This window comes from Pteronotus mesoamericanus, unplaced genomic scaffold (assembly GCF_021234165.1).
Source record: "Pteronotus mesoamericanus isolate MK-2021 breed Mesoamerican mustached bat unplaced genomic scaffold, CSHL_Meso_final contig_2, whole genome shotgun sequence".
NCBI classification, from domain to species: Eukaryota; Metazoa; Chordata; class Mammalia; order Chiroptera; family Mormoopidae; genus Pteronotus; species Pteronotus mesoamericanus.
In genome coordinates, this window is record NW_026555084.1 from 175340 (window position 1) to 197145 (window position 21806).

At 55.6% G+C, this 21806-nt stretch overlaps 1 protein-coding gene across 3 annotated transcripts in view; it reads right to left on the bottom strand.

Moving 5' to 3' along the window:
• The window catches only part of LOC129066476 (endoplasmic reticulum-Golgi intermediate compartment protein 1), a 77039-nt gene that overhangs the window by 38786 nt on the left and 16447 nt on the right, over nucleotides 1-21806 (bottom strand). The gene's annotated exons all lie outside the window — the stretch shown is intronic.

The following is a 21806-nucleotide window of genomic DNA, read 5'->3' on the forward strand; positions in this document are numbered from 1 at the left end:
TGTTTCTCGGCTGGCCTTTCCCCATCAGAAGGTCACCCCCATGAGGGCAGGGAGCTGGTGACATCCCCAGACCCTGGCATGGGCCTGGCGCAGAGTGGGCCCTCAACAGGCATTTGTGGGAGGCACTGAACCCCCCTCCTGAGTGAGTGCGGGGCTTCCCAGACCTTGAGGAGAAGAGGGAGATGCAGTCTTTCCTAAGAGCGAGGTGTCTCCTCTCTGCCTCACCTCCAGTCCCCACTCCCCATGCCCCCCGCGCCCCCCGCCCCCCAGCCTGCTTCTTACAGGTTCTTCTTAACCCCAAGGCGCGATGGGACCCTAAAATCCTGCCCCCAGGGCCACCGTCATGTGATGGCTCTGGCTGTTTGTAATGCGCGTGCCTAGGGCCCCCATCAGAGCAGATGGGGCTGCGGGGTGTGGCAGAAGGGTCTGGGCTTGGGGACTCAGGCAGATTCCATGGGTTTAAGTCTGGCCAGCTGTTTCAGACTTAATGCCCTGAATCAGACTGCCCTGGGTTCAACGCTTGGCTGGTCTTCCTCGCTGTGTGACTTTAGGCAAATAACTTCACCTCTCTGTGCCTCAGTTTCCTTGCCTGTAAATCATGGGGCTACTGCTCCCAGACCTGCCAGCTTACTGAGAGGAGGAAGGTACAAGCGCCTGGCAGATCTGACATGGAGCGTTCACAGGGGAGGCTCCTCACGTCCTTGGCTCTCTCCCCTGCCCTTTGCCCTGAGCGGACAGCTCTACCGACAGAGCTCCAAGTCCACACACCAGGCTCCCAGGCTCCGGGGTTGGAGCCTGCCGCGGTAACGAGCCGCTGCGCAGGTGACAGGCTGGCGTGCAGTTCCCTTAGGTGGCCGGGAAACAGCTAGCGCCCTGCTGACCCACTGCAATGATTTAGAAGTCTTGCGTAAGCTCTGATACTTGACTCCTGTGTGCTCACTCTTATGACACATGAACTGTGCTAACTTCCTCAGGCCTCAGGGGAGAGCCAGGTCCCTTGGGCTGCCAAGGTAAAAGGTACCACTTTCTCTCCTACCTGCTCAGCCAGGCTCTTGGGCCCCGGAGGGCACCAGAAACTGGGGCTGCAAGTGTGATGGGGGAGGGCGGGGGGGGGGGGCGCGGTATAGCCATGTGACTCAGCCGCCCATACCTACTCGCCTCCCTTACCTGGAAAATGCTGACCCCTTTCACGTGAGAGACTTATGAGAGGAAAGAGCAGCCACTGCAGGGTCAGCCTGCCTGGGCTCAAACGTCCCTTACTTAACCTCCCTGTGCCTCAGTTCCGCAACTGTAAAACGGGGCAACAGTCGTAACCATCCCACTGATAGGGGTTGGGACCAGAGTTTGAGCATGTAAAGTGCTTTGAGCCAGCCTGGCGCCCAGGAAGCGTTATTTGAATACTGCTGTTACTATTAGTGATGCGCATCTGAGTATCATTTATGAGCACCTACTATGTGCTGGGTGCTCTATTAGGCACTAGGATATGGAGACAAAATCGGCCCCCAGTGCCTGTGGGTTAGCAGCAGAGACAAAGGAAATGGAAAGAGAAGGCAGTGGGGGTGGGGCGGGGGGCGGGCTCCACCACGGGGTCATCTGGAGGGGCCGGGGAAATCCAGGAAGCTTCCTGCAAGCGGTGGCATCTGAGCAGAGCAGGAGGATAAGAGGAAGGTGGGTGCAAGCAAAGAGTAGCCCTGGTAGTAAGAACGGCCAAAGCAGAGGCCGAGAGAAGGGCTGATCCTCGTGACGGAGGCCTTGTTCACCTGCAGGTGGTACTAGGCTGGGAATGGAGGCAGCCGTCCCCACCCCCGGGAGGGGGAGGGGCTTGCATCCAGCTTCCCTGTCCAGTTCATCCCAGTCACCATCCAGGGCCTGCAGGCCAAAACTGGGCCTCACGGTTTATGGGCCTCACGGTTTAAAAAGCACATGAGCCATCATTTCAACACCGGGAGTTTTGCGGGAAGTCAGAGGCTGCCCAGGGTGGCAGGTGGCGGTGGCCCGGGGCCTTGGTAAGGGGGAGGAGGGCGAGGGGGGTGCTGTTACATACAGGGGGACCGATCAAATCGGTGGACGCAGTGAGGGGGCGGGGCCAGGCGCCTCACTGTCACAGAGGGACAGGGCGAGAAGCAGAATAAACCCTGGGGCGGTGGCGCGGAGACGGAAGAAGTGCTGGGATTCACAGGCTTCAACACACACAACACAGAAATGCCCCTGGGGATGCAGACACAGCACATACACGTACGCTTCCCAGCCTGTTCCACAGCAGTGACAGACAGACAACAGACGCACCTGGCGATGAAACCTTGGCTTCTAAATATCACTCTTTACTCAGAGAAATCAGCTTTTTGGAGAAATGGCTAATTCTAGGGCTGGGCAGGGAAAATACAAGATGAACTTGGAGCATCATCTTATGCCAGAAAGCCAGAAAGTATTCCAAGAAGGAAGGGGATGTATCAAAAGGACAGGAAGCCGCTTAGAGGGGCTCCCACTGGCCAGAGAAAGGACGATGTGAACACTCCAGTCAATAATCACAGTACGAGGTTATAACCCACCGGATAAAGCAGGAGGCCCAGGATCTATGTGGACAAAAAGAAATCTGTAAATCAGACATTCGAGGAGCAACAGGACATCCCCATCCCTCTTTAGTCCCTCCCCACCAAGTCCTTGCTAATTACAAAAGGAAAAAGTGTGACTTCACAGGGGAGAAACTTAGCAGACATCGTGACCAAGCGACCAAGTGCCCGTCACCAGGGAGGAGACGTGTCATGTGCCTCCTGATGTGCCGTACTGGGGAGGGCGCACAGCGCTCCTGGGGAGATCTGAGGGCTCCAAAGGCACACCCTCAAGTGACTCATGAGAAAACAGCAAACAAATCCAAACTGAGGGTCGTGTTTCACAGCGACTGGCCAGCCCTCGTCCAAACGACCCAGGTCAGGAAGGCCCGTGGAGGCGAAGGCACCATCCGAGACTGGAGGAAGCGGAAGAGAAGCCACAACCAAGTCCTGCAGGGTGTCCCAAATCAGGAAAGGACAGCAATGGGACAACTGCCGGGATCTGAATTAGATCTGTAGATTAGTTCCAATACAAATACAGTGTTGTTTCCTTGGCTTTGATAATGGTATCTAGTTACCCAAGATGTCAACATTTGAGAAAACTGGGCAAAGGGCACATGGGAAGTTTTTGTATTATGTTTGCCCATGTTTTGCAAGTAAAGTGAAAAGTTAAAAAAGTTTTAACTTAATAGAAAATTAAAAAATCATTTTAAGGGGGAGATATCACGTGCAAATCCCACCCAGCCTGCTCTCTTCACAACTGCCGGACCCCGTAGGCGTCTGAACGTGAAGAGCTGGCTCAACAAACGTTTGCTGAGTGTACCTGGTGTTCAGGAGAGCATGTCTTCATCACGGGTGGGAGAGGGAGGAAGGCTAGGTGAGCAAAGGTCTAAGGGAGGGGGTTAGACTTGGGCCAAACTACAGGAGGCAACGGCTAGCCAAGGAGGCAGGTGCTCTGGAAAGAGTGAATGACATCAAACCAAGATCACTGCCAGCCCATGCCAAGCTGCTTAACACACACATTTGGATTCGATGTTCACAATAACCCTGGCAGACATTGATATCCCATTTGCCCAGGGAGAAGACAAAGTTTAGCTATAAGCAACTTGCTCAAAGTTGTTGGGCCCGCGATTAGCAAAGCTGGGATTCAAATCCAAGTCCAACTCCATAGGCCACGGACCTTCCACCGCCCTGTATTTACAGGAATCCGTTTAGAGCTCAATTACTGGTATTTCCAAGTCTCAAGGTTTTATTTGCTTTTCCGAAGATGCTGCCTCAGAGGCAGGTGGGGGTCTCCCAGAAGACAGGGACCCGTTCAAACACACTGACGCGTTCAACAGATATTCACCAAGGACCTGTCGGCAGTGCTTTCGACGGCGGGAAAATGAAAGTGGTCAAGGTAGACACAGCCCCTGCCCTCGGCAGCTGCTAGGCCACCAGTGTCTTTGGCTCCCTGTTTAGGACCACCGCAACAGAATGTTCTCTAGTAACGACCCCATTCCCGTGCCACCAAACGCAAGCTGGAGAGCCATGGTAGGACACAAGGAGAGGTGAAAAAGACCCTGGTTCAGAGCTGACCACAAGCCGCGTGAGTCAGCAGTCAATGTCACTGAGAAAACGGGCCACAGGGAAGACAGTGAGAACCCAGGCATGTGACAGACCAGGAAGTGAGCCGTCCTCTTGGGCTCCTATTAGTCAGTCCCTCGCTGCGGTGACACAGTGATGAGATAGATGAGCTGTGACCACTCACTGTCAGAAGAATGTGGAAGAAAGGGCAAGGCGAATGGGGAAGGGGAAAGGGACGCTTACTTCGTGCACACCTAGAGGATGTGCTCATGCCAGGCCTGTGACCAGCAGGTGCTCATCCGATTTTCTTGGCCAACTCACAAGGTAGGGCTTGTGAACCCATTTTAGAGAGGAGGCCCAGCGAGCCCGGTGACGTAGCTAAGCTTGCACGCCTACAAAGTGCCACAGCGAGGGGTGGAATCCAGCCCCAATTTCAGGTGGAAAATATTTCTTAGGAAGGAAGGTTAAAGTACTGGAATGGCTTGGCCTCGAACCGAGAAAGATAAAGGATGGATTCTTAATGGTTGTCACATGAAAAATGCCTGTTCTCTGACCTCCCACAAGACTGTGAGTTTCTCAAGGGCAGGGCCTGGGTCCCCCTGCCACCCACCCCTGCCCTGCCCGCACCAGGTCCTGGGGGAACTAACACAAATGAGTGAGTCCATGAGCAAATGTGCGCAGGCGTGAGCCCTCTGGCGACCAAGGCCTGAGGACCAAGGTGAGGAAGAAGCAGACCTTGGGGCAGCTGGGGACGAGTTCTTGGGACTCTTCTGCTCCTGTGCGTATTTAGAAATTTCATTTTTAAAAAAGGCAAAATGGGTTTAAACGAAAGCAAGAAAACACTGAGCTGGACTTAAGAAGGACTGACCACTTAAGAAGGTGACAGGAGAATGGGACCAGGGACAGGAGCAAGGTGGCCAAGAGGCACATCGCCTGGTGGGACAGAATCTGAACACCGAAGCCCCAGGGGACCTCCTGCTTCCAACACTGCGCTGCCAGGTCTGGACGGGGCTCGGCGATTGCAGGGCCAATTCATTCTCCAGGGGAGAAAGCAGAAGCCCCAAGAGTAGTAGTGACTTCCCAGTTCAAGGCCCAGCTCACCTCGGAGTATTTAAAACAAAAACCAGCTGGTAAAAACTGGTGAAACCCTTGTTAATCTCTCATGCTCTTGAAAAGTCGTTGCTAGTGGTTCTCAAGCAGGGGCGATTTTTCTCCCGTAGGGGACACCTGGCAATGTCTGGAGACATTTCTGGTGGTCACACTGGGGGTGCTACCGGTACCTGGGAGGCAGAGGCCAGGGATGCTAATAAACATCCTTCGGTGCACAGGTCAGGCCCTCACAACAAAAGGTTACGGGCCCAACATGCCCATAGCGCCAAAGCCAGGGGACCCTGCTGTAGGCAGAGCAAAACTTCACCTGCGTGAAGCTCATTTTCCAAGGAGCCCATGTTCTCGCCCAAAGATGTCAGTTCCCACTGGGAGAAGTCGGGGCTCCAGCCTCGACTGCCCCCCCGCCCCCATGGAGGCCAAGAATCAGGATTCAGCGGTCCCACCCTCTCCCTTTTTGCTCTGTGCCCAAGAAGGCCGAGCATACTTGGAAAAAACTTGGCCAAGGCCCCGACGGGAAAAATGAAGTCGCTCTGGATTTGTGACTTATTCTAGCGGTACAGTAATTACAGGTGTCACTTGGCTAAATCAAAGAGGTGCCGAAGCCGTGCCTCTAATGTCGTTGTTCTTTAGGGCACCCCCAGTTCCTGAGGTGAAAACATACATCGGCAGCAGATGCCAACGAGCACTGACTTAACAGAAATGCGCTGTGGGGACCACAGGACCACAGCTGGCCCGCGGGGCGAGAAGGCGGCGTAACCTCACCTAAAATAAACAGGCGGAAGGGGCTGCCCCGGAAGTGTCTGACTAACGGGGCTCTTCTGTAATGTCTTTTCATAGCAGAACACCTCAGCTTTGCTATTTTAACTTTTGCTGCTGGGGCCTGTGCTTCTCCGGCCTCTTGCCGGCCGTTCTCAGATGGCTCTGTGGTTCGCCCTCTGGGGGCGGCGCCCGGGCGGGCGCGTGTGATGTCACTGTTTCCGAGGCTTCATGAAATCAAACGCCATTTAGGAGCAAGTCTTTGGAAGTGGTGGGTCATTCCTCCCAAAAATAGCCAGCAAGGGTTTTCGTTGGCGCTTTGGCCTGGTCAGCCCCGCCGGCCCCAGCCTGTCAGAGCCCTGGGAGCCAAGAGCCAGCCAGGGAGTTCGGTGAAAAGTGTGCTTGTTTGTTCACTTGCTCACTTCCTCCACCTTCCTGAGAACCGCCGGGGGGTGTGGGTGCGTGTGCGCGTCCGCGGGCATGCGGGCATGTGCGCGCCTGCTGGAGAGCCCACCAGAGCTGAGTCCTATGGGCACCCGTGCTGGGGAGCCCTAGAATTACTCTCGCTCCCTCCCCAACCCCGACCTCGACATTCAAAAGCTAACATGAGCTCACCACGCTCCTCTGTTAGAAGGAAGGGAAAAGAACGCCGGTCACCATCTCCAGCCCGGTGGGTGGAGGTTGGAGGGAGGAACAGTAGTAACAACGACAGCAGTCCCAGCTAGGCTTACACGTGGTACGCGCCCATTTCACTTGCCCAAGATGCAAGATTAGGGTCCCAGCCCCCGCAGGCTGGCCCCAGGGCGTTCACATCTAACTCCCGCACCACAGGCCTGCCTGGGCCAGGGTGATGCCCTCCCGCATGCACAGGTTTGGGTGGTGACCCTCCATGCACACACTTACAACATATATGCACAGCTCTCTCCCTCCAGCCCATCAGCTACGGCTCTGTCCCCAAATCTCAGTGCCCATGCGGAGGTCTCTCTCTGCTGGGTAGCCTCCCAGCTCCAGTCACCTCCACCTGTGACCCCTCACTGGCATACCCTCTCTGCCCACAAAGTCCAACCCTCTCCCCTCCCCTCCTTCCCACAAAAGCCACCAAATCCAACCAAAGAGGAGAAGGAGGAAATCTGACACTGACTTTCTAGAAGGCCCCTAGGGAGGCAGCCTCGCCCACCTCCCTGGGCTCTGTGAATACATATTCCTGGCACAGCCCCACGCTGGCTGCAGGGTCTTCCCCTACAGCTGGGCTGGGACAGGTCACGTTTGGTCCTCAGTCGCCTGTGGGCTGTGCAGGGCTTGGCCCATGAATGGCGTTCAGTAAATTCCAGGTGAAGACAGCACATGACGTATACACGGGGCTATTCGCCGTAGCTGTACCAGCCAACGACTAGAGACCACCCAAACGCCCATCCAAGGGGACCGGTCCGTAAACGACAGACCATCCATAAGGCAGAGGGCAACACAGCTGTCAAGAGGACGAGGAAGGTCTCTGTACGGGAAGAGGAAAAAGCAAGCCATGGAACACTGTGTTCTGTTCAATTTTGTATGTGTGTAGGGGCAGGGAGTGGGTGGATAAAAATAAATGTACATCCTTGCTTGTATCTCCAGAAAGAAACAATAGAAGGTATAATCAAAAGTGAACACAAATGGTTACTTCTATTGTTCTTAGGGGATGCGTAAAACCTATTAAATATTTAGGGATAAATTTGACAAAAGAAGTATAAGACCCGTATATGGAAAACTGTAAGACAATGATGAGGGAAATTTAAAAAGACCTAAGTAAATGGAAAAATACACTGTGTTAGTGGGTCGGAAGAGTCAACATTGCTACAGTGGCATTTCTCCCCAAACCGTCCTCCTGATTCAACTCGATGCCAAACAAATCCTAGCAAGCATTTTTGTAGAACTTGACAAGCTAATTGTAAGATTCTTATGGAAATGCAGAGGACCTCAAAGAGCCAAAACAATTCTTAAAAAGAACAAAGTGGGATGTGACTTCAAGACTTGCTATAAATCTCCTAGAAGAAAATGAGAAAATCTTTGTGATCTTAGGTTAGGCAAAGCTTGTTTGTTCTGTTGTTAAGTTTTGATAAGACACTAAAAGCAGGATCCATAAAAAAAAATTGGTAAGTAAGGCTTCATCAAGATGAAAAACTACTGCTCTTCAAAAGGTGCAATTAAAAGAATGAAAAGACAAGCAACAGAATGGAAAAATGTATGTGAGCCACATGCCTGATAAAGAATTTATATGCAGTATAAAAAACTCTGAAAAATCAGTAATGAGAAAACAAATGACCCATTAAAAACGGGGCAAAAGATTTGAATAGACATTTCACCAAAGACTTACTGATGGTGAATAACCCCATGAAATGATGCTCACATCAAAGTCATGGGGGAAATGTACACTAAACCCACAGAGAGACACTCTCTATATCTCCGAGAATGGCTAGAACTCCAAAGACCGATCACAGCAAGTGCTGCGAGGATGTTGAGCGACTGGAACTCTCAGATGCTGCTGGTGGAAGGGAAGCGTTGCACAAGCTCCACGGAAGAGGGCTTGGCAGTCTGTTCTGAAGTTAAACATGTACCTGTCGTACGATCCCGCCATTCCACCCCCAGGCATTCTCCCAAGAGAAATGAGTCTATTCTCATACCAACACATGCATATGAATATTCATGGGAGCGTAGATGTAACAGTCACAAACTGGAAACAATCTAAGTGTCCATCAGCAGGCAAATGGAAAGACCAATTGCGGCAGCCGCACAATGGACTCAGCCGTCAAAAGCCACAGGGTACTGCTATGAGCTCCTCGAAATAATTACAGACAAACCAGGGTCCTGACAGTACGGGTCCACCTATATAAATTTCTGGAAAGTACATACTTATCTAGAGTGACAGTGGACCACGGGTTGCCTGGAGACCGTGGGTGAGGCACAAGGGAGGTCTGGGAGGTGATGGATGTGTTGCTCTCTTGGTGGTGACGCTGGTTTCACGGGTGTATACCTGTGTGTCAAGTTTCTCAATCCCAGGGCCCCACTGTGGAATGAGCTACACCAGAACGGGGCAGGAAGGCAGGGACTGCGTTGCATAAAAGCACAATTGAGAAGATGCCACTGCTAGAACTGCGAAGGTATAAGCCACGGGTTTATTTCCAACTGCAAAGTGATTTCCCCAAACGTGCAGCTTGCACCCACCTGTGTTAAGAGGACAGAAAAGGGGACTGGCATCTCCTGGACTCCTCCCCAACGGGCCAAGCACTCCTTTCACACCTGACCTTTCCGACTGACCCTTCCCAGCTACCCACGCCGCCCCCGCCCCCCACCCCGCACCAAGACGGAAGCCCAGGGCTCACAGAGGTGGAGCCGTGTGCTGGGGCTCACATAGCCGGCAAGAGGCAGGATCAGGACTGGAACCCTAGCCGGCCTCACCTGGAGGCCGACCCCACACAACCCTCGGCCGCCTCCCCAGGGCTCCACGCTGGCCCCTGGGGCCCTGGCTGCCTGTGCTCACAGCTGCCCTGCTGTGCTGGCATCCAGCCCAGTGGGCACCTGGTGAGCCAGGGAAGGGGGAAGGGTCCCCTCTGAGGTATAGTGCCACCCTGAGGCCCTGCAGAGCACAGCTGGATGGGGGTCCCCTGGCCCGCGGCTGCCTCCCTGCCTCCAGCAGGGCCGGGAGCGCACGCTGTCCCAGAAGGCAGAAAGGCGCTCTGTCCGGCAGAGCCTGAGCTTGGCTGGGAGTCAGGCAGCCTGCTGTGAAGGCCACAGGGAGTGCAGGCTGGGGGACAGCAAGGGCCCCAAAGTGTTTCCAAATCACTGGAAACTGGCCACGGCCGCTGGCCCCACACAGGGACACAACAGCGTCCCGAGTACAGACGCTATAAATGGAAATGTATTCTTAGAGGGGCAGAAGATGGGGGTGGGGGGGCGGGGCTCCGAGTGACCCATCATTGGATAAAAATACAGACGACATTTAAATGCTGAGCGGCAGGAGCTATTCCGGGGACTGGATTTTCATGCCCATGGCTGCCCGCCAGGGCACGGCCTTCGACAGATTGGAACGGAAGGAGCCATTGGTGCCGGCGTTTTCAAGCCTATGAGGAGGGTACTTAAATGACTCATATGCTTATACATATGAGGGGGAAAGGCAGCCAGGCCTACATTCCCGGGGGAAGGTGCCACCTTCGGGGCTGCAGGCGGGGGTTTGACCTCCTCCAGCACTTACCCACTGAGTTCAAGTTTACCCTGTGCTGTGAGACCACCTTTTGGACAACATCCCCAGCCACTCTGGAAGGTCAAGGCTGAGTTCTGGCTCAGCGTGGGGTGAAAGCCTAGGCCAGGGTCAGGTCCTAAGAGGCCTGCAGGGCAAGGGATGTGTAACAGGAGAGAGGCGTGGTGTCATGGGGAAGGGAAGAGTATTTACTGAGCCAGCCCCTTAACTCATGCCATCTCATCGTCTCCTCAAAGTCATCCAAGACACAAAGACGGGGTTGGTTCCTCCTCATTTTTACAGAAAAAGAAACTGAGGCTCGAAGAGACTGTGTAGAGATGGTGACTCTGAGGCTGAGGCCTGGGGTCTAGAAGGACAAGAAGAAGCGAGGCTTGGGGAAGGGCGGCCGGGTGTCTGGGACAGAGCAACAGCTCCTGCTACGGCTCCCGCCCCGGAAGCTCAAGGTCACTCGCGTGGCATGGGGCAGAGCCGCGATGCAAGTCCTCCAGGGTCCGGACGGGACGATCGTCCGCCACGCCGGGTCCAGCTGTGCGCTGCAGAAAGCGAGGTCCGGCCCCGAAAGTCCAAGCAAGAGTTTCCAGTCAAGCCCGTGCAAAAGGGATAATAAGGAGAGTGTTCTCCTTGTGGGCCTGGGTGGGAGGTGAGCTGTAACCATTTTCATCTGGGCGCATCGCAGTGTTCCTCAGTCGTTCTATAATAAACAGGTTACCCATAAGAAACCGAGACCGTCGGGGTCTTTAGGAGGCCTGTGGTGGGCTGGCCAGCCTGCCTGCACCATCCGCCCCACCCACCCAGGGCCCTGGCACGCACCGCACCCTCTCTGTCTCCTTCCCCAGCCTGTCCCTTGTCTGTCCTTACTGGGAGCCCCCTGTGGGCCAAGGCCCACCCGAGGTGCACATCAACGGAAACGTTCCCGTGACCCAGACTCGGCCTGTAAGGCTGACAGTGGACCTGGCGTGGATTCGCGATGTCTGCCCAGGACGTGGGATGTGGGAGCAGGGACACCAGCGCCCCGCGTCCCGGGTGTTCTCAAGGCTGATTTGGTCCAGGCCCATTTTCAAGGCGGAAAAATGGAGGTCCAGGAGGCTACACCTCATGTCCCCATGTTAAAAGTGAAAAGTATCTGTGCGTCCCGTCTCTCGGGCTCTTCCCACGACACCCAGCTGTCCCTAAATCGGGGGCCTCTGGGCGTTATTATCTACCAAAGACCGATCTTTGAGAAAAGGCATCTCTAAACCAATAATGCAAGTCCGTAAAAATGTTTGCGTTTTACAGTGAGTCGTGTGATATCCACAGCCCCTTAGGGACAGAACCTCTTCTGAGCAGCGAGGGGGTCCGAGGAAGCCATCTGAGGGGCGGCCCACGGCGCGCGCACAGCCCCGGCGGAGGGCCCAGGGCTGGCCAAGGGGCTGGGCAGCAGAGGGAGCCTGGGCCCACGCGAGGGCCGCGCCTGCCGGGCCAGCTCTCCTCCCTCCCACTTGGTGACTCACGCCTGGCCCGCGACTTCAGTGTGCTGGCTGCAGAGTCTTCAGTTTTTCTTGGCTCCTGAGCAAAATGTACTTTTCCAAAGGACATTGATTTCACTGAGCCTCAATTTTGCAATGGCCCGGCAGGGGCGAGGTTAGCCTGGGCACACGCTGTCCCGGGAAACGGGGACGAGAGAATGTGGCTATCGCCTCCCTCACCGCCTCCTTCCTTCTCCCCAAGGAGGAGGACCAGCCCGCCCCCTGGCAGAGCCCCCATTGTGCCTGCCATCCCCTCGGCGTCCCCCGGTCACCTGGCTGCAGCCACTGCCCCCCTCCACGGAGCACACCCCTAGATTCTCAGGCATTTCAAACTATGCCTGAGAGCAGGCCCCGAAGAACTCCTGGAAAAGAAGAGCCTGCAGGCCATCCAGCCAGGGAAGCCCCCAGCATCGGCAGAGCCACGCCCCCGGCCAGCCAGCGCCCCCCTCCACCCCCGCCCAGTCGGACAGTGCGGAGGGGGGGCGGGGGGGGAACGACACAGAGGCCCGGAGATCAGGCTGGGGCTGGGGCTGGCTCAAACACCAAGTACACTGTGTTCTGGTTTGCTTTTTTAAAAATAGGCTATTGTTTGGGGCAGTTTTAGGTTTACATAAAATTAAGTGGAAGGTACAGAGATTTTCCACACACCCCCCCCCGCCCTGGGGTGGGGGCATCAGTTACAGTGGACGAACCTAGACTGACATCATTATCACCCAGGGTCCGCAGCCGACACTGGCGCTCACTCTTGGTGTTGCCCATTCTGTGGGTTTGGACAGATGTGTGATGACATGCACCCACCATTATAGAATCGCACGGCGCAGTGTCACTGCCCTAAATAGTCCCTGTGCTCTGCCTAGTCATCTGCTCAGCCCCCGCCCCCAGCCACCGCTGTCCTTGCCGCCATAGTTCTGCCTTTTCCAGAACGTCACATTCTAGACATCATCTCGTATGCAGCCTTTTCAGGTTGGCTCCTTTCACTTAGCAACGTGCACTTAGGTTCCCTCCACGTCTGTTCAGGGCCCGGGGGCTCGTTTCTTTGTGGCACCGAGTGTAACAGCCCAGGGCTGGATGGACCCCGGGCACCTGGTTTTCCAACCCCCACGGTGTAGATCTGCAGGGCTTGGCCTCCTCCGGCACGAGCTGTCTGCCTTTGGACAGATTTTTGTCCGAACCTCTGGTGGTTTTCATTTGTAAAATGGGGATGAAGAGACCGACTAGGGTGGCTCAGTGGGTGGGGCGTCATCCGACAAACTGAAAGGTCCCCAGTTTGTTTCCTGATCAGGGCACATGCCTGGGTTGTGGGCCAGTTCCCCGGTGGGGGTGTACAAGAGGCAACGGATCAATGTTTCTCTCGTGCATCGGGTGTTTCTCTCCCTCTCTTTCTCCCTCCCCTCCCTTCTCTCTAAAAATAAGTAAATAGTATCTTTTTTTTTTTTTTTTTAAAGGAAAGACTGGCCACCTCAGGGGAGCGAGGATTACATGCAGAAGCGTGTGGAAGGCACTGATTACAGTTCACAGCACGGGGCAGGCGTGCGGCAGATGTTGGCTGCAATTACTGTCTGTCCCCAGTGCTGCGGCTGCCACTACACTGATGGGCTTACTTCTCTGCCTTCTCTCTGGGATGCAGCATGGAGAGAGATGGAGACATCCCAGCTCTGGGCTCACACAGGCCAGCGTTCATATCCTGACCATGCTCAGGCCACTGGCTGGGCCTCTCTGAGCCTCAGTTTACTCATCTGTAAAGTGGAGGGGGCGGGGATCGCATCTCCCTCCCAGCCGGACTTTGAGAAACAAATCCAATCACTAACTGACACACAGAAAGGGCCCAGGGCCCCGGTCCCCGGAGGCAGTCACAGGAGGTTGGTTCCAGGCAGCGCGGGGGAGGTCCTGCGACCAGCCCCGCTGGGACAGAATGCAGGGACCGTGGGCGTGGGTGAGGGTGGGCGCGACAGCCGGTGCTACCGGCCAGGAGGGGTGGCCTCAAAGCAGAGTGAGTGTGGGGACAGGCAAGTGCCATCCTGCCCAGCCAGGACACGGCAGAGGTCGGCCAGAGCCCGACCGACTGGGGGCAGTGGCACCTCTGCGGCCAGCCAAGGGCTAGCGCGCTGTTTCCTTGGTGTCAAATGACAGCAGAGGCGGCAGTGGCCAAGACCAGTCAGCACTGTTCTGTGGCCTCCAAGGTGAGAAGCAGGGACACGGGGAAGGCTAAGGGGCGGCATCAGTCAGTCGGCTCGCGTGCACCCACCGGCGAGTCCTGTGGCACCGCCGGGCCTGCCAGCGGCTTCTGCGCTCTCCAGGACAACGAGCCCGGTCTTTGGGACCCACCCACCAGGGAGGCCCACCTGTGCCCAGGCAGGCCTGTGAGGTGTCACCTCCTGACAAGGCCGTACCGGTGACCCCAGGAGGGAGAGATAGTCATGGTCCCCGCCTTCTAGCGGAAGAAGGTCAAGGTCGCCCAAGCTGTGACTCTGGAGCCTTGACTTGCAGGTCCTCCGTTCCCCGAGTTGGGCCTAGGGTCTCAGAGACGCCCCCAGGGCCTCCTCACAGACAGCTTCCGCCGCTCTGCGCCAGGGCGGCATTGCTGCCCACCCACCCATCCATCCATTCGGCATCCCTTCTGCAAAGATCACTAGCATCTCCTCTGCTCTGGGTGCAGGGCTGGGCCCTGGAGACACAACAGAAGCCAAACAAAGGCAGTCCCTGCCTGCCTGGAGCTGGAATCCAGAGAACGGATACAAACGCGGAGTTACAGGAGGAGAAGGGCGGCAGAAAGCTAAGGCACGGGCCTCCCGCCCTCTGCGGCAATTAAGCCCGGACAGCGTAGGGTCACACAGTGGGCCTGGAGCTGGCCGTTCTGGGTGTGAGTCCCAGCTCCGCCACTTGCCAGCTGTGGCCTTGGGGAATTGACATACTGCCCTGTGCCTCAGTTTCTCCGGCTGTCAAACAGTGCCCACAACGTTGGGTTGCTCTGACGCAGTTTAGCACAGTGCCCGAGGCTGCAGGGCGTGAGGTGCAAAGGACTACAAGCATGTCCCCCAGCAAGGCCCTGGGGGGACCGGCTCAGTGGTGGGGCACCACCAGAGGACCCAGGAACTTAGGCCAGAATGTGGGGCACACTGAGTGCCCTGTAAGTCCAAGAAGAAGGCAAGGGTCTCGGGGACCCCCAGTCACAGCTGCTTCACACACTCTGGGAGCACCTCCTCCACCCCCGGGCCTCCATCCCTACTCAGCTCTCCCCGCCTCCCGCCGACTGGCCTTCCCTCCCGGACTCCCTTCCAACTCTCTCGACCTCAGCAGCACAGCGCTGAGGCTCTGAATTCCAGAAAGACTTGGAACATTAGAAAAATTATTTTTAATCTGGGCTCAGCAACGCACACAAAGAAAAGTGCCTGTGGACACATGTACACACCCATGCACACTCGCGCCAGTTAAGGAGCCATTGAGAATTCACACATAGGAGTTCAACGGCACCGACGTGCGCAGGAAGGATCAACACCACATTCAGGAGAGTGGTTACCCTGGGGTGGGGGCAGGGCAGGGTGCCTCAGAGATGGAAACGTGAAAGCAGAAGAGGAATACGGGGGCTCGCTGTCTGTTTCGTAAAATGGTGGCTGCGTGTAGATTATTCCCTGTGCCATTAGATGTGTCTAGAATATTCTACAAAACAGTTCTTTAAAAGCTTGTGAGTACCCCCAAAGAAACCAGACGCTACCAAACAAAAAAGAATGGCTTCCTGATACATGCAACGACCTGGGTGAACCCCACAGATGTTACACTGAATGAAAGAAGCTCAGCACACACATACGGGGCCCCTCACATGACGCAGAGGGACTGACCGGCAGGATGGGTCAACGGGGAGGGGAGTCCCTCTCGGTGCGGGTGCTGACGGGGGTGGGGCCCATGTCTTCATCTGGGGGATACCCACGTGGGTGTGCGTGTATGCAAAAAGCCATCGAGCTGCACACTTAGGATGAGAGAATTTTACGTTCCGCTGTACCTCCATTTAAAAAGGAATTAAAATTTTCCTTTCAGAGGAGAAAAGAAATCACATCATCAGCCGGGTTTGGGAACCCCTTGGACTGGCTCAGGGTAGTATTAAAGAGGCTATTTTTGAATTTCTGTGCCAACATGATGTTTGAGTCTGCCGTTCATGTATCCTGGGTCAGAATACCTCCTCTGGGGACAATTCTGAGTGAGGCACAACAGCAGACGCACGGGGAAGTGTTCCAAGGCCCAAAGGACACAGGCAGCCGGGGCAGCCGGTTTTGTGCTCGCTGCTGTGGGAGCTGGGGCAGGTGACGCCTCTCTCCAAGACTCCGCAGTCTCCTGTGCCAGCGCGGTCAGGATCAAACGAGACGGCGTTCAGCACGGCGCCTGGCGCCTAGTAGGTGCTCAGGAAAATGGGGCCTCATGCTTCCACCCTTCAGAGCAATGTTTTACCAACTGTAGGTTTAACCATGAGAGAGACTAAGAAATCAATTTAGCAGGTTGCAAACTAGCACTAAAAAAGTTAGACTACAGCCCTGGCTGGTGTGGCTCAGTTGGTTGGAGCATCTGCCTGTAACCAAAGGGTTGTAGGGTTCGATCCCCGGTCCAGGAGTGTACTGGAGGGAACCAACCAATGTTTCTCTCTCTAAAAGCAATTAAAAAAAAAAAGAATAGAAAGTCCTTGGGTGACGATTAAAAAAAAAAAATAAAGAAAACAATTAGACTAGAATAGATACTATCTATTTGCATTGACTGTAATGAAGGAAACATTGTGTTCAGTTTTTATACATTGTGCTCTAGGTTGTGATATATTGTGATATACAACACGTTCCTTACAAAGGATACATGTCAAAAGCAATTAAAAGCCCTGTTCCACTGAATCCCACACAGCTGTGACACAGCAGGTACCCGCTCAATGTGACAAACCCCAGTTCTTGGAATTAAGAAGGAACAATAATGCACTATGAGAATAATTCTAATATTTCCAAGAAAGTCAGACTTTTTTTTTTGTTTGTTTAAGGGCCCTAACACTCTGAAGTCGAGCTAAGACAGGGAAAGCTGCTTAGAGGCTGTGGCTTCGGGCCTGGAGCTACGCACACAGCAGTCAGACCCGAACTCCTGGGGGAGGCAGGCCAGGCTGGCTGGGACGCGGGGCAGATGGGCTGACAGTGCAGTCAGCTGGGCCCAGGCCCTGTCCCCCCTGTCCCTCAGGGAGCGCCACGTGGCGCTGGGAGACCTCTGAGGTATCCTGCACATAGAGGTTTACACAGAACCTGGCAGGACAGGACAGCAAACAGTATGCTCGCTGGTGAGGGGCTTCTGCCTGTTGCACTTTTGTGATTCTCGTGAGCGAGCTGAGGAGAAAGTCGCATTTGGTACTAGTAGGTCTTTTATCGCCTCATAATCTCACGTTTTAATACAGAGAAGAGCAGGCTTCCGGCTCAGAAACTTCTCCTGGCCAGAGCCAAGGGCTAGAACCGGCTTCTCACTGCTCTGAGGTTCACGGAGGCCTGGAATTCCTGGCAGGCGACACTGGTTTTCCGCTTCTAGGGATGAGGGAACATCGGTACCATTTTTTAACTCATCTGTTCCCATTTTTAAAAGTGGGCCCACCTAAATAAAATATAAAGTGTATCCTAATATGGGCAGAGGGAAATACGGCAGAAAGAGTGAAACTGGCCCAGGAGGTGTCAAAACCTGGCAAATGCTGTCAAGGACTCTGGGCTGCGGAATCCTGCCATGGGTCCCCACAGACTGACATCAGTGGGTGTCACCGAAGGACACACTCCCAGGTGACTGAGCTCAGGAGGGGAGGGCCAGACCCTCTCCAGGAAGAGCAAAGTCAAGGCCGGCCAGCCAAGCAGCCGCTAAAAATTCTTCCTGGAAACAGCATGTTACACCTGAAAGGCGTCTTCTCTCAGCATCGCCAGGCCCTTCTACCGACACAGGCATTGCTCCTCCATGTGGCCTCGCTGCCACCTGACTTCTCCACTCACGACTTCCTCTTCTGTCCCTCTTTATCTGCCCCTTAATCTCATGTCCTCCTTTTCAACTTATTACTCCACAGTCATCTGGGTCTTACAGGACAGTACGTTTTAAAGTACAGAAAGTCCCATGAACCCTTCACCCCGCTTCCCCTAACGTTCACATTTTAGAGAGGCACTGAAAACCACAGAAAAATTCTTCACGCGAAGAAATTCACCTCGGGACAATACTCTGGAGTAACCACAGGCTGCGTTAGGAGTTCACCAGTCGTTCTGCTTAGTTCTGCTAACGTCTCGTTCTGGCCTAGGAGCCAATCCGGGTCCTGCCCTGCCTCTCGCTACTGTCTCCTCCCAGCTGGGACCACACTCCGTCCTTCCTTGTCTGTCTTGACTGTGACACTTTTGAAGAATGTTTGTGGTTATTTTGTGGACTATCTCTCAAACTGGGCTTGTCCGATATTTCCTGGCAATTCGAGTCCGGCCGAGCCCTTCTAGGAAGAACCCCACAGCGGCCCTTGTCAGAGTGTCCTATCAGGGGGACACAGTGGCCGTATGTCCTGTTCCTGGTGATGTCAGTCTTGACCACTGGCCGAGATGACTCTCTGCTGTTTGTTACTATTTTCCCCTTTGTAATGACTAGATATTTGGGGGGAGACACTCTGAGCCTACAAATACTTATTTCCACGTAAACTTTTGCCCATTCATTTTTGCACTCATGAGTAGATTTTAACGGAAGCAAGTATTACTGTGCGTTCTAATTTATTTCCAAATCCCACCATTCTTTCCACACTTATTAACTGGAATATCTGCGCCAACACCCCCCACTCCCCCCGCCCCCCCCCCCACACACACACATTTGGCCTTAAAAATAAAAGTCCTCGGCAGGAATTTACAAACCCTCCAGTGGGGGTAGCTGGCCTGGCGCTAAACCACCTCTTCCTACGGGGACGCAGCCTGCCACATCCCAGGGCTTCTCCTTCCTTTCCCTTCTTCGTACTCCCTGCCTCTCACCCTGCACCAGCCATCGGCCTGACTGCGAGGCCGTGAGCCCCAGGCTGACCTGGCCGCATGGAAGAACCAGCTCTGCAGTGCACACTGTGCCCAAACCAGGCTGGCCATTCCCACCTGGGCCCCCGCACTTGCTTCATTTACCAATCCTGAGGACCTACTGGGCGCCAGGCACTGTGCCAGGCACCAGAACCTCCATACCCACATTTAATCTTCACACCAACTTCAGTAGGTCGGCAAGATGCTTCCCATTTGACAGATGAGGAAACCGAGGCTCATTCATTTAGCCAACAAGTAATTAGCCAGGCACTGCAGACAGTACTGGGGAAACTGGGGCAAAGGAGACAGGCGAGGCCCGTGAATTAAGGGATTTGCATTCTCATGGAGGGGATGGATCATTAATGAACGTTTTAACTAACACAAAAGGAGATGTGACGGCTCTGAAGTGTGCTGAGAGCCAGAAGCATCGTGCAGGGGGCTCTGCCAGAGCGCAGGGGGCTCTGCCGGAGAGCAGCAGGCTGAGCGGTCAGGACAGGCCCCTCCGAGCAAGGACCTGAAGGAAGGGAAGGAGCGGCCTGGGAGGGCATCCCAGGGAGGGGAGCAGCCATTGCTCAGCAAAGGCTCCACGGGAGCAGGTCGACCTGGCCAGGCAGCAGCAACAGCCACGCCCGCCACTGGAGCGCAGGGTGGGGAGGAGGCACAGGATGAGGTCAGCGGGAACGGAGAGGATGGGCCAGTGGGCCCTGCAGGCTGAGGAAAGGGCTCCGCGTGGCTCCCTGTGCTAGGTCTGCAGCAGCACACTGAGTGTCCAGGAGGGTGGGCCGAGTTTCACCCAGAGTGACCCCAGCAGCCAGTGAGAGAGCGGGCGGCTGGCCCAACCTATGTCCGGCCCAGCCAGGCCCTTCCTCTTGCCCCAGCGCCGGCCCCGCAGCCGCAGGCAGAGCTCCAGGCCCCGCGGAACTCGGGGTCTGGCTCTGGAGGATGTTTTTGTGCTCACAAAGAAACATTGACATGGCTAACGCCCTGGACTGCTTCCTCGCGCCGCCGAGGTCATTCACGAGCCCCACGCGGGATCTCCTGATCTGGGAGGCCTGAGCCCCGGTTCCTCTTGCTGCCTGGACCCCAGGGCCCATGCTCGGCGCCCGCCCAGCGTCGCTCCGTCTGTCCAGGTGCCCGCAGACCTCGATTCTGCTACACACACCCCAGAGCAGTCCGCTTCTTCCACAGTCCCGAGATTTCTGTGTGCGGGTCCCATTTCTTTATTTAGCAGGCTCACAGTCCTGCAGTACCCAGCTCTGCCACTAGTTAGGTGACCCTGGGCAAGTTAGTTAACCTCTTGTGCCTCAGCTTCCCAATGTACAAAAGGTTTATAACGACAGATCCTACCCCGTCCTAGAAGCAGCCGTGAGGGTTACGTGAGTTAACAGATGGGAGAAGGTGGAGCCCAGGCACTCTGCGCATGTCACTTCAGGGCTGGCTTTTCCCTCTGGGTCGCAGGCCTCCCCCCTCCCCCTACTGCCTCATATACCTGGGAGCTCCCTGAGGGTAGAGGCACCGGTCTGTCCAGTCCCTGGCAGGGGCCTGGCACTGAATAAATGATGTTTGTTGAAAGAATGAATAAGGAACAAGCTTGCAGGGGGCTGGGCTGGGTAAATGCGTCAAAGGTGAGATCTAACACTCGAATCACTCAGGACAAATGCTTTCAACAAAAGCGCTTCCGGCAGAGCAGAGCCAGGTGGCCGGGACGAGGCCTGTGGTCACAGCACAGCTTCGAGGCTGGACACAGAGCGTGGAAAACACCCACCATAGAGACGGGGCCAGCCGATCGCCAGAAGCCCCCCAGAACTGACTTCAGAGTTTGGAGCCACAGGCACCTTGCTTCCAGATCCCGGAGCCACTGCTAGGGGCTGTGCTGTGGGCTCAGAGAGGGCTGTGCCCTCCCCAAGGAACCCGACTGGGGCGGGGGGGCAAGAGCCGGAATCCAGCCCACGCTCAGCTCAGTCCCACTGAGGAGAAGTGAGGGCTGCGTAGGGCTCGAGGGGAGAAGGGGAGCTCTTACAGAGACCCCCAAAGGGCGGCAGAGAGGCAGCCAGCCGCCCCCACACCTGCTTCAGCTCTTGGAGCTTCAGTTCTAACGCGCAAAGTGGGGCTAGTGAAGGTGGCTACCCCCCCAGGCTGGCACCTCGGTGACACTTTCACGTCCACTCTTCTTCTTCCCAGTGCCTAGAAAAATGCCCGGCATAGGGTAGGTGCTCAGTGCATTTGCTGAATGAATGTGCAAATGAATGAATGAACGGGGCAACGGACTCCACCCCGTCTTTTCCCCACAGGAGGCCGTGTGGGGGGCTCGGACACAGGCAGGCCATGTCCTTGAGCGAGCTCCCACACCCCAAGTCGGGAAGAAAGCAGAAAGGAAGGGGGTGGGACGAGCGTAATTCCAGGCTGGAATGCAGCCTCGTTCAGTCAGCTGGGAAAGGCGATAAGGAGCTGGACCTGGGAAGCCTGGGAACTGAGGGTGGGGGAGGGCGAGCCCCATTCAAGCCCGGCAGGAAGGTTGGGGCCCCAGGCCCCAGAGGAATTCAGGCAGGGGTGGGGCTGGGAGCAAAGTTCCTGACCGATGGGCTGGCTGGGCCGGGGCCTCAGGCCCCCCTTGGGAACCTTCACAGCCAAGAGCAGTGTTTCGTCAAAACAGGAAAAATCATAGAGGAAAAATGCATATGTCAGGGAGCTGGTATTTACAGGATCGACCCTGCTTTGACCCCAGGACAGAGGACGGCTGGGGAGGCGGGGCATAGAGGAGGCGCCCAGGGGGCAGAGCCCTCCCGAGTCAGGCTGCCCACTGCCCGCCCAGCCAGCCCAGGGCAGCTGGAGGCTGTGTCCCAGGGAGCTAAGAAGGGGACCTCGACTAGGTGGCGGAAGAGGGCTCCGCGAGCCTCAGAAGTCACGCCCGCAGAGCCAGTTCTGCAGCCACGGCCTGTGGGTTTTAAGCAGAACTTGACCTGATGTTACCTGTCCCAGAGGGACATGCTCTCCCATAGGCGTCATCTGCAGGGCAGGGAAGCAAGGACTTGGGCCCAAAACACCGAGCAGGCAGGAACTTCAAAGTGCC